Genomic DNA, 15072 nt, shown 5'->3' on the forward strand with positions numbered 1-15072 from the left:
AAAACATACACCTGACCCACGTCCACACCACTGCTGACAGCAATTACACAATAAAATCAAATATACAAGCAAAAATCATCCAAGGGATGAACTTTCCAGTTCTGCTGTTAGTCTAGCTTAAGATGAGACAGTTTGAGGCTTTTCAGCCTTCCTGGTTCCTTCTATTTCTCTTTGCATTTCCCTCTTCTTATTTATCCTCACCCTCATTAGAGATGGACAGGAAAATAAGATGCTAACAAAACATCCTTCAGCTGTATTTGCCACCTTGTGGATGTCGCAGCATTTTGCAGAGATCCCTCCATGGCGGCAGAGAGCAGCAGGAGGCAAGGCTGTGTCTGCTGGGACCTCCATGGTTTTGCTATCCGTGCCCCCCTGCTGCCCCTCATTTCTCACTTGGCATGGGCCAAGGACATGCAGCCTGGGCAGATAATGCCACTTTAGACCCCTGTAGCTGCCTGGGACTTGTGGGCTGACAGGGCAGACAACCAAATGGGTTGCACCTCCTCCCTTGGAGCATCCTCACATAGTTGGTTTTCCTTCTGGATCAGAATAAGGTCAAAGTACCAAAGTCTGCCATTAAGCAGAGTTACCGTCTTCCACCAAGCAAGCATTATGTTAAGTGGAAACCAATGTTGCAGCTATATTTAATTCTGTCTCTGGAACTTATGATGGCAGTCTCCAAGAAACCTGATTAGAGACCAGGGAGGTCTTTGTCGTTGGGGTCCAGCAAGCAGTCCCTCCAGCCTCCCTTCAGCAGGAGAGGCAAAGGCAAAGCCAAAGCCATGCAGCTGGGATAAAAGCAGGTAGCTCTGATTGCAGTGATCCTGGTAGGACTGTTTTGTGGGCATGTAGCCAGGGAACTGGAGGGCACTATCAGGGGCTTTTTAGGCTGTTCCTTGCCTTGGTGCAGAAGCAGCTCTAGTGAAACTAAGCACATGCTTCTCTCTCCATCCTTACAGACCTCAGGCAACAGAGCCTTAACTCAACTCTTTATGCCTCACCAAAATCTCCCTTGCTGGCATAGGCAAGTGTTAGAGAGAAACTTAAAAGGAAGCTAAAAAATTAAGTTTACCAAAGAACTGCCTTTTTAACCTGTCTGCCTTGAGGTCCTGTTTGCTGTAGCACCTCTTCAGTGCTAAACATATATCTCAGCTCACTGGAAACACCCACCTGGATTAGTGATAATAAATTTTGGGACATAAGTTGTTCAAGAACAGTATTAAGGACTGGTCCTGCTTTGAGGTCCCATGGATGGGGTGTCACAATGGTACTCCATGAATGGGAAATTAACTCTGTAGCAAGACACAGGTCCTGTGTCACACTAAGGTGACCCAGCTGATCATACCTGAGGGCATCAGCTCTGATGTCTCATCACGAGATACACAAAAGCTGATGTGAAGGGGTGCACAAACACCAGGTTAAGGGGAAATTATTTCAGCTCAGCTGCAGGTTTGGAAGGGAATTTGCTCCGGAGGAGTCTCACTGGCACCAGCATGGTTTGAAAACAGTACAAAGTTAAAAAGCAAGCTACGTGCCTCATCTGGTTTTTGCATCACTCAGCAAGGTAGCGATCTCGTTTAACATATTTATTAATGATCTGGAAGGAGAGGTAACCAGCTTGTTAATTACATTCTCCTGCCTCAGTTGGGAGGCATTGCGAATGCCAGCACAGACTGGGTAATAATAGAAAGAGACACCAGAGATGTTAGAAAGACAGGAAGAAAAGAAAATGAAATCCCTCTTGGGCTCAGGCAAATTGCAAAATAGTCCAGAAGTGGGGTTTTTAGCAGGAACAGTGAGCCAGTTCGGGAAAACACCAGTGGCCAGGAAAGAAGTGAGGGGTTTTAGAACAGCCAAACATGCTTTTAGGAGGGGTGGCACAGGCGAGAGCTGAGCGTGAGAGTGGGAAATGATCCTCCTCCATCTCCCTGCCTGTGTGGCTCAGGCTGCCATGCTTCTCGCTGTGTTATCAGAGCGGCAATGACGAACTGATGCTGTCTCAAGGAAGAGTTACAAATATTACCAGAGGCCCTGGGGAGGGGGGAATTGCTTCATGAGGAAAGATTAAAAGTGCTTACATACGTCAAGCTCAGTTAAATGATGTGCAGGGGAGGTGGGATAACAGCTGACAAATATTTGAAGGGCATAAATCTAGCAGTGACAGTGGGCTATAAATATAAGAGAGGAGCTCTTGTGGGGTGCAGGTGTCATTTTGGGTATACGTAACATCTGTCATGTTGCAGGTCGGGGAAGCAGTAGTGCCTGTATGGCTGCTCCTCAGCACCAGGATTTGAGATACTGAAGGGAAGGGTGGAAGGTGAAATATCCACGTTTATCATGATGACTTACCACTCTTAGGCAATAGCACAGCCAGCTGCTGCGAGAACTGCGGACAGGGCGGCTCCATCCTGCTCCTTATCAGGGACTTGTAAAGTAATGAGGAGGGGGAAAAGTTTCTGAGTCCCTTTTGGCCACTGGGGGATGGGAAAGGAGCTGGGAAGGAGGGTTATATGCCATCAATGCTTGTCCACAGCCTCAGCTGGCCCTTAGGTCTTTTTGCCAAAGGTCTTAGGTCTTTTTTGACAAAGGTGGCTCAGAAAGCTCCTCAGGGTTGTCGATGGGGATGCTACAGATCTCCTTATGGATTCACTGGAAAAAATACTCTTGTCTATAGTCTGTCAACCAGCATAGGTGGAGGAGGGCTCTGGAGTTGGGACTGCAGCAACATGAAGAGGAGCTTCATCTTGGCTCCGTTTGGGAGTCACCACCTTGGCGAACCAATGGTATCAAAAATAAAGGGTCTAGAACCACAATCCTGGCTCTGAGCCCTGGGAGTAACTCACAGACAGCTTGAGACATTGTAACTTGGCTGGTGCAGGTCAGAAGTGATGGGTCTACTGGGGGATCTCCTATGCTGCCTTCTTTACCTTCCCCTGGTCAGGATTTTCCCTCCATTGCAGAAATTCTGTAAACAGTGCAGGGGAAGTCACTTGTCCAACAGTCTTTTGAAGAAAGGTTAGCTGAAGCATGTGTCTTGCAGAAAACATTCCTGTGCCAGCTTCAGAGAAATGGGCCAGCAAATCTGATGGCTTTTTCCTGTACTAAAAATGCTAAATGGCTTCTTTTTTTTTGATGCATGACACACTAGCCTTCCTTGCACCCTGCAGGGTTCTTATGCCCTCCTCGTACTGGCTTTTGAACAACTCATCTGCCACTTCAGACTGCATCTGACTGCGGGATCCTCTCAAAAAAGCAAGCTCTCTGTGCACTGATAACTGAGAAGTGTGCTTTCAGACTTAAGTTCCTCTTCTGCAGCTCCTACTAAATACAGCACTTAGAGCTTTTATGGCACTTTTCATTTTCAAAGTGCTTTACAAACATTAATAATACAACACACATGAACTCCACCACCACAGTAATACCCTAATCCTTTCTCTTATCTCCTTTTTGGGCTCAGAACTTCCAGCCCGACAGAAGCCCACAAGCTCTGGAGTTCTCCGACAAATAAACACCATTAAAAATAATCTCTGGTCTTTCTTGCCTTCATCTTTTAAAGGCATCTCTCTGCAGCCCTCCATGCCAATAATCCATTAATCCTGTCGGCTCTATGGTAATTGGCTTGAAGAATACTGCATTTCTGGGTTAGAGCTCTCTGGACTACCTTTGCAGCGGCTTTATAGAGGGACTCCACACAAGGACCACATCCTTGTGATCTTGACACTCAGTGTAGGCACTGGATTTCCCATCCTTGGAGCTAAACCCAGCTCTAGTGGGAGGCTGGAGCCTAAGAACCAGCAAGCCCTTCTTTGCCAACCCTAAGTGGTGCAACTTGTCCTTGTGCATCTCATACAAAACACTGAGGATGTGCTCCCTAATCCTGCTGCCTGCTCCATGCATGCCATACAGAGCAGGTAGCAGCTCAGTGAGCAGGGCTGATCCAATACAAAGTGATCCCACCATATATTATGGAAAAATTAAATCGGAGGTGACTTGCCCAAATGTGCCAGGCTGCAAATGGCAGCAGTTCGGCGGCTGTTTCATGAGCACCTTGAAGACCCCAGCAGTGTGGCTGGGAACCTCCAGGAACTGAGCGGGACAGGGCTCAATTATTTCATTCATCCCAAGGGGCATTGTCCCTGAGTCAGAGCCACCAGCCATGCAGTTGTGTGTTGTGGTGGGATTTCACTCTTGTTCCTTTAAGACAGGAGTTTGGCCTGGCTTGTATTCCCTCCAACATCTCTGCCTGTTGCTCTGGATGCTGTATGGATACACATTGAGTCATTCCAGCTTAAATCCACAAAACAGACAGCAGAAGTGTCAGCCGCAGTTTTCAGGTAAGGCGTGACAAGGCTAAGGAGTCAGCCTTGGTGTGTCTCTCCTCATTACACTGGGTTCATGGCCCTTGTGACTCTTCAAGCAACAAAACCAGGTCAATGCTAAGTGCTTTGAAGAAGCTGTGGATCAAGTAGGAGGTCCGTGGCAGGAACATGGCTTGATGCCAGCTCAGAACTGGTCCAGTATCCTCACCACAAAGCTATCCTTTTCTGGCTCATGCCTTGCTTTCAGCTTGCTGTGGTTAGCAATGATCTTTGCAGACACCTCTACAGCATCTGTCTGTAATGCTTGTCTGCACATTTTTTTTCTCATTGCCCCCACTCGCATTTCACCAACCTTAAAACACAATTTCAATTTCTTCCCTTGATTTGGTATTCAGATTTAGCAACCTGCATCTCAAATTTATGCTTAATAATTCTCTTTATCAAGCCATCAAGTAATTTTCCTCCCTCAAATTACTGCCTCCCCCACTCTCTCTGCAACTCCTCCTCCTCTTTCTCCATCTCTCTTTTGTATCTGGCAATATTTCAGACTCCTTCCGTAATTTGCTTGACTGTGTAATTGATCAGAATAACTCAGTTTTACAACAATTTGCTTGAAATCCCTTTGTTAGCAATTAGAACACTTTGTTTAAAGACAAATAAGATTTAATGTGACTCTCTCTCTTCCTTGGCAGCCTCCCAGTCTGGTCTTTCCATGCCTCCTTGCGGTTGTCTGCTCCCTGCTACCCTATTCAACAGCTGGCAACAAATTCTCTGTCTCTTGCCTATGGTATTCTGCCCTCTGCCTCTCACCCCGCTGCCTCTGGCGCTGCCTGATCCATCTTCCTCACTGATTTACCAAGGCTTATTACATTGGCATGGAGCACGTGGCGTGTCTTACCGCCCTTCGCTGCCCTGTCTCTCCCTGAAGATGCTCAAGCTCCCACTGCAGGAGCAAATGGGTCTGAAACAGTCATCAGGACATTGAAGCAGTTATGGACCATGTGAGGAACAGCCTCATGCCCAAAGGGCAAAGAAGCTGCCTGTTACAAGGGATCACATAGGATTATGGGAGGGATGCAGGAGTGGGTAGCTGATTTGCACGCTTCTGGATTTAAAGTCTCATCCATAGGTACATACAACAGGAGTGCCTTGAATGTGTCTCTGGTATCTTTTCCTGAATGCCTTCAGCATCCTCAGCATACCGGACAACATTTCTGGGTGATAAACCCCAGAGGTTAGCTGACATCCCCACTGGGAAATGTCTCTCCAGCTGTCTGGACTACTGCAGCCCGAATGCTGTCAAAGTCCAAGGTCTCCCTGGAGCTCCCCGTGCTCCCCTGGCTCACACAGCCATCTTCTTTGTCTGTGGCTGGCTCTGAAGGTGACAGTCAGCTGAAAATTGTCTACTGTCAGGAAGGCTGTTCCTTCACACTACCCAGCGTGGGGAGTAGGGTAACAACTGTTGCTGCAGGACCTGGGTTTTTGTCTGAGACTTTTGCTGTGGTCTTAGCTTCACTTGGTCCTGGTCTTGTTATAGAGTAGATTAGGTGGACATGGAGTTGCATATGCAAGTGGTACCGGTTGGTGGGTAGCACATGGTGTATAGGGTAGATGGGATGATGACAAGGAGCCAGGACCTGGGTGTAGACAATCAGCTGAATCTCTCCTGATTTGTGCTCAATGCTCATCCTTTTCTCTAGGCTCCCCCGCAGCATCCTCCTGCCCTTAAGCAGAGCCCCATCTTCCCAACTCACGTGCTGCGTCCCCGTGTCATGGCAGTTGACAGAGCATGTCAGGTGCCAGCACAGGGGCTGCATCTGGGACACAGGCTTCCCTTCAGGGAGATCTCCCCTACCGCATGGATGTTTTCTCCAGACATGTCTGGCCAGCTGAGAGGCAGTCAGGCTACCTGCTGCGTGTCACATGTGGGGACCCAGAGCTGGAGAGAGTCTTCCTTGCTGTACTGCTGGTGCCTGAGATCCTGACCAGGCAAGAGGCATCACCTGCATCCTGAGACCTCCCGCGCTGGCAGTGCATCGTTAACCTGCAGCAACACCAGTACCTTGAGCCAGGTGGTGGCAAGCCAGATGATGCCAAGAGCAGAGCAAAACTGTCTCCCCGGCTCTCGAAAAACCTCATCAGAAGCATTGTATTCAGTGTCTGCCTTACCTTGGGAAACTGCTTATGCATCTGTCTGGGAGGACGCAGCCGTGCAGGCTCCAGAACAGTGGTTATTTCTCCCTGGGGATTTTGGATCTAGCAACGTACTTTCAATAGCCTGATGCTTTGTGTGCTGGCAGGGGGAGCCAGGGGGAAGGGCTCATCCAGGCACTCTACTTTCTGCCTGAGTGGGTAGCAGTGTCCATCAAATCAACAGAGGAAATCCATGTGGTTAACACGGTGTGTCATGGCATATCAAAACATGCCACAGGATTTCTGGCCAAAATGCCAAGTAGGGTCTTATGAAAATATCTGACACCGGAATTACCCTCTGCCAAAGCTCAGTGGAATTGCATGCGGCTGGACAGTTAGAGCCTGTTATTTGCAATTGACTCAGAACTGCACTGTTAGCACTGGGATTTGGGCCGCTGAGCTCTTTCCAAGTACGTTTCATAAATCTGGGTTTAGCTTCTTGCTCTGAGAGTATTTTCTGCAGAGCAGTTTGGATTCTGCGGTCGGCCCCATGCCCTTTGGCACTTTGCATTCTGAACAAAGAAATGCAATGTTTTAAATATTTCAAAATGTGGTCAGAAGGCATTGCACATAACAAATGTAGGTGACCAGGGACATAGAGTCTTCAGCCTTGTGGGAACTGTGACTAGCTGATTTAAAAACCTTTAGATTATTTTAATACCCCAGTGTAAATCAATATCAGTTTTGGAGTTAAATGCTTAAGAAGAGGAAAGTGATATTGAATGCTAGCATGCAGAATGGCTTGCTACAGGTTGACCATCACAGCAGTAGCCCATTTGGATTGGAAATAACCTCCTTTATACCAGCATTTGCAAACTGACATTTCTGGTCTGAACTGTCATCTGGACTCACCCAGGACTTGAAGAGGAAGGAGGGCACAGTGTAGGCATGGTGCCAGCCTGACAGTATGGGCATCAAAACACACCCCGGTACTACAACTACTGCTGCACTTGGCCAGAGGATCTGGTGGTACACAGAAGGGGCAGCAGCCAGAGGAGGGACCCGGCTGCTGGGATGGGTCTGGGGCTGCTGCTGCTGCTGGAGGCAGCTGTGCTTTACAAAAGGGATGGCAAATAAACCACCATGTTATTTGCATTGTGTCTGGGGTTAATTCCTAATTCCTACCAGCTGAGCTGGGTTTTGAAAGGAACCTGTTGCTTTTGTTTATCTGTTTTGGATCTTTTGAAAAATGAATGCATTAAAGAGATACAGTCAGTGATGCAGTGGTGAGAAAAGATGTAAGTTACTTGTTTCAGGGAATTTCTCAGAATTATTCATTTTCCCTCATGTTGCTGCTGCCATCCCCCCTCCCCACCAGCCACAAGAAAGATTGTTTTTTCCCAAAATAGGTTTTTAAGAAAAATACTTGTTGTCAGGGCATGAAATCTGGGTATTGAAGGATCATGTTACTCCTTGGGCTGTAAGAGGGTTAAAGTTGAGATAGTCAGAAGACAGTCAGCAGCTTCGTCTGTCAGTTCTCTGCAATGGCAGGAGCCCATGTGGCTTGCACCAGACCGGGAGGGACACTGTGCCACTTACTGCTGCTCTGGGACTCTTGGGCTGGAAATGTCTTGGTGCTGCTGGCTGAGATTCTGGCACAACCAGCTTGCAATGCTCATCCTCTCAGAGGGCAGCAATGGAATTACTTTCTGTATTTGAGCACCTCCAGTTCTCAATGGTAAAATGCGTCTTTGGAAAGCAAGCAGGTTGCAGATTCTGATGGAGACTAACTGGGGGCAGATTTTGCAAGGTAGATCTTCCTGTGTCATCTCAATCCCTGTGAGCTTTCTGGGGTGGATTTCTCTGGGATTCCAGGAGCAAAGCTAAGGAGATTTTGCCCCTTCCCATACTGAAACCTGTTGGTTTGACGTTCATATTTGTGTACCAGTGGAGGTCAAAGCCACATGGTACCCCCTCCTCCCATTCCGATGCAGCAAAACCTTTGGGTAAAGCAAGAATGGCTGTCATAGTCCACTGCTGAAGATGGCAAATCCCAAGCCCAGTTGTCAGTGAGCTAAGCAGACCATGTGCCTCTCTCTTGATATGAATTTTGCTGGTCCCCAGTCTCAGTGCAGGATGTCTCCTCTAGTGTGAATGTCAATGTCTTTTAGCTTATATTAGACTTCTACAGTCTGACCCTAGCATCTCTTGAGACTCCTACTGCAGGACAGAAACCCACTTGGCCTCTGTCTCTTCCTCTCTCTAGCTCTGCCAGGCTGCAAGGTGACAGGGAGAGGCAAAAAATTGCTTCAATTTATTGTACGCTTCCCTACATACAGATCCTTGAGACCCTGCAGCATGATCTTGCCCCACGTGTTACACCTCCTCTGCAGAGCTTCCTGCTGGTCAGGACCGCCCTGATGTACACTTGGCCAGAGGAGCCAAGACAGCAAGAGTCAAAGGAGCAAAGCAAGCAGTTTATGCTGTAAATCCCAATCCTTGCAAAACATGCAGATGAGATTCAAATTCACTCCCCTTTACCATATGAGTAGTCATCACTCTTCTTCTTCCTTCTGCTCCTTAGCGGGGTCCAGAGGCCACTTGTAAAATGTTCCTGTCCCTGATCCCATCCTGATGGCTCCCGATGCAACACCACATTCCTTCTGCCCGCGGCCCGAGCTCCTCTGGCTCAGGGGACGGGAATCCGGAAGGCTGATGCGTGCCTGTGTTTATTTTTTACACACTCTTGCTGTTTTATGGTGTTTTTTGTGGTTGAGGGGTCAGCTGGGAGCAGAAATAATTTGCCTGCCTTGGGAAAAGAAATGTATCCATTAGCTTTCTTGGCTCCAGTTGGAAATGTTCTGCTCCTCCCTCCTCCCTGCTGGAGAGGCAGAGCATCTCCAAACAGCCCCAGGGACAGCGGAGTGCTTGCTGCATCCAAGTTGTGTCTGGCAGAATCAGACAGCACCTCTGGGTTATGCTGTCAGAGCAGCTCTTGTTGGGCCACCAGCAGCCACAAGCCTGGGAACCCCAGGGTCAGAAATTGGCAGGAAAGACTCTGCTACCCCAATAGGGAAGTGGTTCTTTCCCAAGAGTGTTGTGGTGTGTTTTCTGGGGGTTGAGTTGAGAGGGGTTCTTTTATTTCCCTGGCTTGTCCTCTGGAAATAGAGATAGCAATGGCCATGCTCCACCCGCTTCCTCTCTGTGCTGTGCCTGGATTTTCTGGACATGCCTCATACTGTGCTGGGCACAGATAACTGGAGGAATACCTGAAGCCCCCACTCTGTTTTTTTGCCAGGTGTTGCCTTTCCAGGCAGTCCTTCCAAACCATTTCAGCCTCTCCCTTCATCTCACCAGCATGACCAGCACCAGTCCCCATACTTGAGCGTGGAGACAACACAGATACCACAGCCCAGAGGAGACATCAGGATCTGCTCCACTGGGTTCAGCACCACACGAGGTAACTGTGAAGGAGACTCTTGTCCCATCAAGGTCCACACAGCTCCTGGGTCACCTTTTACAAGCTGCAGAGCACTCCATGACCTTGCATTTCAAAATGCACCTCCTAACCCTACAAGAAGCCTGAGTCCTGCAGCAGGACTTGGCTTTGGTACTTCACAGGCCCTGAGGATCAGAGTCTACACTTGCCTGGCAGACAGAGGGCAAAACAAAGGAAGAGACAAAGTTCCTCTGCAAACTCAGCATGGCGCAGAGGAGACCCACTTCTGAGCTGAGCCCTGAAGAAAAAGTACTCCAGGTCAGCTGCTCCTGGCCAAGGGTGTCTTTCTGATCTGCTGCTTATATGTTGTATCACCTCTCCAGTCCCCTGCCTTAAAGACTACTCAGCTGATCACCAGGCAGAGGAGCTGATAAGCTGGAAAACTGCAGGGGATGGAGAGAGAAGCTGCAGGAAGAAGTCAGAGCAGAGATAATAGATGAATCCTCCCCATGACATAACATATCTCTTTCTCTGTGGCTGCAAGCAACATGCTGACAGCTGCTTTACCATCATCACCCTCCACCCTCCATCAGAGTGAATTTTCTGTCAGTGGATGGCCCCACTATGAGTCCTGGAGAGTGAAATCCTCTGTCTTGCCCTGTAGAGGAGGGGGATGGACAACGGTTTCCCCTACTGAGATTCTTCAGCCATGCCCATGAAGGGGGAAACAGGCATGTCAGGGCTGTAGGCAAGAGTCCAGGCTGTGTTCAACTGTGGGAAGATGTGCAGGGTCCACTGCAAGCTGGTTTTTGTTTGCAAAGTGATCTTGTCTCCTGTGGGAGCAAAACTCACCCTAATGAAGCTCTTCCATAGGTCTGAGGACAGTTTCTAGTGTTTACACAGTCCCGTGTAACAGCTTGAGGCATCAGGGGTGTCAGTGTTATAAAGAACCAGGGATGGGACTGTCACCATGGGAATGGGAACCAGAGGATCACCAGGGGACCATGGGACTTCTTCCTAAAACTGAGGTGTTATACTGCTGCCAGATTGCTAACACACCCTGCCCAGCAAGGCAGAAGTTTGAATATGTGTCTCTTAGCACTGCAAGGAGGATGTCTGAGCAGCCACATGTGCCTCTGTCAGCAGTGATGGTCATGGAGATGATGGATGTGACACGGAACACCTTGAGTGTACTTCTGATTCAAGAAGTTTGGGGGTTTCCATGTATCATAGAGAGGAAATGATCCTTCAGTAATTAATCAAGGTAGTGATTAATGCATTTTTACCTCAGCTGAGATTTAGCAAGATTATTTCTCAGTCACAGCTGGAGGGAAGGAAGATAATAAATCCCGAGTGGCCAGGGGAACGAGCACAGGGAAAAGTTGTTCATTGTCCTTTCCAACACAAGTACTGGGGGCAATGAGTGAAATTAGCAGGTGGCAGATTCAAAACAAGCACCTAATGCAGTTGTGCATTCCTTGTTGTGGGATGTTGTGGGTGCTAAAGGTTTTAATGGGTTCAAAAAAGCTGCTGGAGACATTGATGGGAGCCACATTTATAGCAGAAAGTCCCAAGATGCAAGTCACAAAGCAGGAAGAAATATTGATTAGAGATGTTGGCCCATGCTCCTGCTCCTCTCTTGGCATCTGCTGTTGGCTACTCTTGGATGCTGAGATAAGAGAACCTTTGGGATGACCAGACAAAGCTGCTTTCATGCAGCAGTTGACCGCAAGCTTGGTTAAATACCAAGTGTCCTGTTACCTTCTCCCCAACCTGAGCTGTGCAGGCAGCTCACACAGCTCCAGCTCTGATGCTGCTGCTGAGCAGCACCCAGCTTTCTGCATCCCTTGGGTGTCTCTGTGATCATCTGCTGTAGCACAGGCTGCAGCAAAGACAATCTTGTTTGTTAAATGAAACGAGTCCAAGAAGATTTGTCATTTGCATCACTGAGACTAAACAATACCCTTTATTTAAGAAAATAATAAAATAAAATGAAATCATTACTAGCACTGTTTCTTCAAACTTGTAGTGATAAACACCCAGGCAGAGCTTTGCTAAATAATCTTGCAGCCTCCCTTCTGCAGCAGGCGATAAAGCAGGAATAACAAACTACCTGGAACTGGCTACACACCAGCCACCACTCCGTCAGCACAGATAGGAGTTAATTATTTCCTATCGGCTGGCTAGGTCTGGGAAATAAGGGGCAATGATTTCAAGGCTCTTTTTGTTAAGCAACAGCGACAAAAAAGGGAGGATATTAGGATTATTGTCTGCCTCTTTCATGAAGAGTAACAAGGATGGTTGGAGCAGAGCAATTAAGGAAGAAGGGATTTCATCTCCAGTAACTGAGTTAATGAAATAAGAGATATGTCTATGAGAGGGATCCTTGAAAATACTGAGAATAATGTAGTTTATCATGGGGAGGATATTTGAATAACAAAGATTTCAGTCCCTTATTGTAGTGCAATGATGGAGATGTATAGTAGTGAGAGAAACGCATGCTCAGGCCTTGAGCTGAACATGTCCTGCAGGGAATTATTCCACTGTGGGGGCTGCCACCAGCACTTTTCCCTTCATGTCTCTCCCATCACACACTGCCCTGTCTCTCCTATGTCAGTGGTCTTTTTAGGAGCCCTGGAAGTAGCATTGGGATTCAACTTCGGCTCAGCTGTGCCCTGAGCCAAACATGGGAGACCTGGTCCTGAGCCCTCCTCTGTCCATGCTGGCACGCCAGCACTAGGAGCAAATGGGTCCATTTTTCTTTGCTGCCCCATGACCCAGTCCTGAGGCGGAATATCTTCTCCATACTTATTTCACTGTGATGACCAAAGCAGACTGGTATACTCCAGTATAATGTTGATGCAGGACTGCAGACAGGGATCCTAAGATTCTTTTCCTACACAGACGGCTTCCACACCAGGGATTCCTCTCTCTAGACCAAGATTTCTTTCCCTATTTCAGCCATGGCTCCATTAGCAGTGTGCTTTTTACCAGTTAAAGCTATGCCACTAAAAGCCTTGATTTATAGTTCTGGAGTTATTCCTCTTCACACATGGAAATAGTTATACAGTCATAAGGCACCTTTATCCTGAGATAACCAAGTCCATGCAAAGGCAGGTTGTACCACTTTTAACAATACCAGCACTGTTAGAGAACTAGCTATCACTGGCTAAAAGCAGACAAGCCCTGTGTTAGAAACTCCTTTTAAGACTGCTGGTTTTTATAAAAATGGTGCTCCATTCTTCTCTAAGACTAATGAAATACGATACAGGAAATCAACATGGCATCGGATATTTATTAGAAATGTAACCTAAACCTGAGAAACATGTCAGTGCAATAAAAATACAGATTTGCAAAGACAACAGAACATGACCAAATGCATCATAAGAAATAAATCAGAGGCTACCTTCAGCTTATATTCGGAAAGATGACTGTTCTTGATTCACTTTAATCATAAATTCCTCAAAATAAGACCTCATTTATACCAGGAACGAGACGCCAAAGGTTATATTACATTAACCTTCTTGGGATTTCTTCAGATAGGATGGTCTAGGTTTCTTGGCTGAGCACGAACTACCAGACTCATTACAGGATGTCTGGACAGGTTGCAGTGAGGGGTTATGCTGCCTGAACCATCACCTGCCCCCGCTGGCCACACAATCCAAGACACCGCAAGTGTGGAAGACCTCAGCTTTTGTCCTAGTGACGGTGGTGCTGCAAAAAGAAATACAGACATGTCCAGCTAATTATTTATAACTCAGCTCACAAAGGTCCTTGTGTCGGACATGGATTTATGGGAAGTCACACATATACATATTCGTAGGCATGTTACATCTGCCCTGGGACTGTGCCAATCCCTCACTACCTATTAAGCAGCCACCGACGGTGTTTATCATCTAAGACGGCAAAGCTTTATCATCCCCCATTAATATCACTGCTTTGCAGCTTCATTTCTGTGATTTTGTGTGATCTGCATTGTGTGTGTGGGTCTCAATACCTTTACTGTGGGCTGGGACACCCTTGTCCAAGGAGTTTTATGTGCACATCACAGACTGGGATCACCCTGAGAGGTTTCTTTGCTCCCACTGGGAAACTGGGATAACCAAATGCAATCCATAGACACTGTTTGCTCTTTGCTGCTGAGTGGCTATGTCTGTTGGTTGTCTCCTGCCCTGTGGAGGGGCAGGCCATGCTTGCAGTTGGTGTGGGCTGCTGCAGGACAGGCATATACACGGGGTGGTCATAGGAGCCATTGCAAACCCAGGGACCACCACCCTTTGGGTTAAGCAAGGGCCATAGAATCATACGATCATAGAATCGTTTAGGTTGGAAAAGACCTTTAAGATCATCCAGTCCAACCATTAACCTACATTACCAAGTCTACTCTAAACCAATCAAGGGTAGACTAGACTAAACCATGTCCCAAAGTGCCACATCTACCCGTTTTTTGAACATTTCCAGGGATGGTGACTCCACCACCTCTCTGGGCAGCCTGTTCCAATTCATGACCACCCTTTCCGTAAAGAAATTTTTCCTAATTTCCAACCTAAACCTCCCCTGTCGCAGCTTAAGCCCATTTCCTCTCATCCTATCACTAACTACGTGGGAGAAGAGACCAACACCCACCTCACTATAACCTCCTTTCAGGTAGTTGTAGAGAGCAATAAGGTCTCCCCTCAGCCTCCTCTTCTCCAGACTAAACAACCCCAGTTCCCTCAGCCGCTCCTCATAAGGCCTGTGCCTTAGGACCACCTTCAGCTGCTGATGTCCAGTTGGACTCATTGGCTTTCCGCAGGCATGTGTGCTTGGTGGATCAATACCCCGTTGAAGAAGTTGGCTGTGGATCTACATATCAGGAGAATGATGGATGTCCCTTGCCAGGCAAGGGGAAACCTGTGCGACTCAAATGAGCTGTCAGCCTCAGGCAAAGAGAATATCCCTGGGGCTTAGCAGCCACTGCAAGATGCTGAAACCTCTCTTCAGTGCTCCAGTCTATCCCCAGTGACAGCCTCACAGTCATATGCGGACCTATGCCAACCTTCCCACCGGTCCAGCATACTCCCCAGAGCAGATAAATGCCACCCCATGGGTGAAGGAGCCCACATAGCAGCAAGTCTCTGCTCAGCCCTTGTGGCACAGCTGCTGTTCCATCTCATTAAGGCACTGCTGGAGCCAAAGCTG

This window comes from Pelecanus crispus, chromosome Z, assembly GCF_030463565.1.
Source record: "Pelecanus crispus isolate bPelCri1 chromosome Z, bPelCri1.pri, whole genome shotgun sequence".
Taxonomy (NCBI): domain Eukaryota; kingdom Metazoa; phylum Chordata; class Aves; order Pelecaniformes; family Pelecanidae; genus Pelecanus; species Pelecanus crispus.